At 34.3% G+C, this 3036-nt stretch overlaps 1 protein-coding gene across 2 annotated transcripts in view; it reads left to right on the top strand.

Moving 5' to 3' along the window:
- The first annotated feature begins 991 nt into the window (after positions 1-991).
- The window catches only part of LOC102680472 (protein yippee-like 1), a 16149-nt gene continuing 14104 nt past the window's right edge, over positions 992-3036 (top strand). Inside the window, exon 1 of one of the 2 annotated variants that reach the window (XM_006613623.2) lies at positions 992-1293. The gene's annotated coding sequence lies outside the window, so the exon portion shown is untranslated. The remainder of the gene's footprint in view (positions 1294-3036) is intronic. The other variant, XM_006613624.1, reaches the window with a different exon arrangement.

Genomic DNA, 3036 nt, shown 5'->3' with positions numbered 1-3036 from the left:
GAGGGTGGCAGACATAGCGCATTTATGGAGCATTTAAAATTGTAGGTCTGCCCAAGAAAAATGAATGGTGTCTTTAAACGTACTTTTTACGTTATTGTAATCGCGCAATTTGTTTAACAAATTCTAGAGAATTAAGAGCGTAAGAGCATTATGAAAATTTATATTCCATTAAATGGATAATTATTATCTTTACGAATTCAAAAGATTCGAATAAAGTTCGAATCGTTAAAATCGTTTTGTTTTTTATACGATTGACGTTCAATTTCTTAAACTTCCGTACTTTCTTATGTTCTTGACTTCGACTTTTTTACTTTATAAAACCAAAATATGTGTGAAATCCATTCACATATTCTTACAAAATCATCCAGCAGAATAAACTTTTGTAATAGTTTCGTCAGAGATATGTAATAGTTAATAGAATTGCGCAAAGAAATGAAAGAAGTAATAAAGGTAGCTTTCCTACATAGTTTTAACATACATATATATTTTTTCCAGACAGATATAAACATGCAATGCGTTTTTCATGATTTTACACAAAATACGACCTAAATTAAAATTGCATTTAGATGAAAAAAAAGAAGTTGTTAAACGATGAAATATTGTAAAACGAGCTTTAATGTGCCTTTTTTCGAGCTCGCGATTAAAGTACCTTTCCTTCTTCAGCATTCCTGCCTCCATATGCACATGAGACGGATTATCTCGTCCAAATAATATTTTGCCCATTGTATGAGGACATGTATATGGGCTATATAAACAATTAGTATTCCTATTTTTGAAACCACGAAAATACGAACATGTAGTACATGTATACAATTAAAATTTTCATTCGTTTCATTTGTGCAATATACAAATTTATTTCGAATTATTTTGTTGAGAAATCAAATATTTCAAATGTAACAAAATTTCATTGCTTGCATATTTCAATATCCTGAAATCTCCCGCGTTTCATACGATAATACAATAAAGAAAAGATAGCGCTTGTTATAAGCGACCTCTGGTAATCATGTCCGGAGACGGATTTATTCAAATGGCGCATGCGCATAGGTCATCGTATATCGTCCCGCCTGCGGACGAACCGAAATAAATCGAACGACGCCGAGCCGATCAGCAGTACGGTGCTCGCTGGATGCGACTGTTTCGCGTTAGTGATGATCAAAACGAGTTGTCGTCGTCGTTGTTTGTGGCATTTCGCGAAGTCGAAGAAGCCGTGATCCGTGATCAAAAGCTCGAGACGGAGAAGAGGCCGAGGACACGCATCGTCTCTCGTTGCCGCGGCCACGGATGCATATGGAGGTGCGTAAACCCTTGTTTCAATGCACCCTCTTCTTATGCACGCGTTCTTTGTTTGCTTTGACAACATTATATATATTTTATTCAATTTTATTGCCATTTTTCTACGATTTAATATGTTTCATGAAATGTGACGTATCCTGGACAATTGAAAGTGCAATGGTTGCGTTTACCACAATTGTTATTGATATATTTGTGTCGAATTGAAAAATCATTATTCGTGATATTTTTTACTTTTACATTGCTTCAAATTAATCTTTTTAAACAAATAATTATATATTTGAAATGCTACTTAAAAAGGTATACGTCCATGCTGTTTTTATTTGATCGGTCGAAACGACGCAATACTATTTTTTCTTTCTTAAAATTATATATTTGGTGTGCAATTATTTAAATCATTAGAATAACTAGTCTTAGACTGAAGATACATATGAATTTTACGATAGTGAACTCTTCCTTGGAAACAGACCGAAGATTAAAAGTACGTGCGCATACGGCATTGGACTTTGTGTACGCTCTCAGCTGACGGGGGCCTGTCAGCTGCCTTCCATGAGAAGATCAGGGCCGTCGCTTTGTGGCGTTCTACGCGATTTTTTCCGTTATCTTGTTTGTCTCGAATTTCATAATCAATTCTTTTTATTTCAATTTTACCTGAATAGTATATTGTAATGAGGATTTTTCCACTTAGTAACAGTGCACAATCTGCCATATCGAAGAGCTCTGTCGTCACGTCCGCATATATGCGTAGGATAAGAATCTATTATTCCATTGTTAATTGATCATCGTACACTCCTACTTGTTAATTGATCTTCTTACACTCCATAAATATGTAATTATATGTCTCCAAGTCATGGATATACTTTTTTTTTTTAATTAATTTTTTATTCTTTTTTTAAATTCTTTATATTGTTTTTAACTTATTATAATGTCAATGACATTTTAATATCTACATTTGAAATGATAATTTTGCTGATACTTACCAGCAATGTCACTAAGATAATGCTCGTTGTTTTGTACACATTCGCAGCTGATTCAACCGTCGCATCATAAAAACGTTCTAAGTATTATCTTTTAGTACGCACATACCTTCTTGCGACATTTCTTCTTGCTATGTGTGAATGTGTACAGCTTCGATCGTTCTGAAAAACCTATATAATGTCCAACGTAAAACCTGTGGTAAAGGCTAAGTGGAGAATTGACGTAACGATTGCTTCTTGCTTGTGTGCTTCTTCGAGCTACCAAACTTTCATCGATTTTTGTATCTTAAATATTTAGTGAAATTTACCAACATGTGCATATAATACAAATTGACTCTCGCTATAAAAATTGTGTCATTAATAGAAGCTCTTCAAAGAAATATTTCTATTTTCTTTTTTATGTCAATCGCAATTTGACTACAGATTTCTCGAATCAGTCAAGCACCTTTCAAATTTAATAGACTGAAAACTATTTGATATATGAATATGTTTATAAAGTGTATATTAAAATGCAGTTCGTTTTGAAAGCATCCATGATGCATCTGTCCAGGACGCTTTACATAGAAAATTAAATATGCGCGACGAGTTACGAAGGACGATGACCCGAATTAACTAAACTCGAAGCTGCTGTATGCTGCTTGTTCCTCTCCCAGTGTTTATTTAAGTTGCAGTGGTGTAGCCTCGTACAATTTCTGTCTAACCAGAACGAAGCAACAGTGACCGAACGAAGCTAGTAGAGTTATATCGGTTCGTGCAACGAAAATTCTTC

This window comes from Apis dorsata, unplaced genomic scaffold, assembly GCF_000469605.1.
Source record: "Apis dorsata unplaced genomic scaffold, Apis dorsata 1.3 scaffold_161, whole genome shotgun sequence".
NCBI classification, from domain to species: Eukaryota; Metazoa; Arthropoda; class Insecta; order Hymenoptera; family Apidae; genus Apis; species Apis dorsata.
This window is presented reverse-complemented; position numbering and strand designations above follow the sequence as displayed.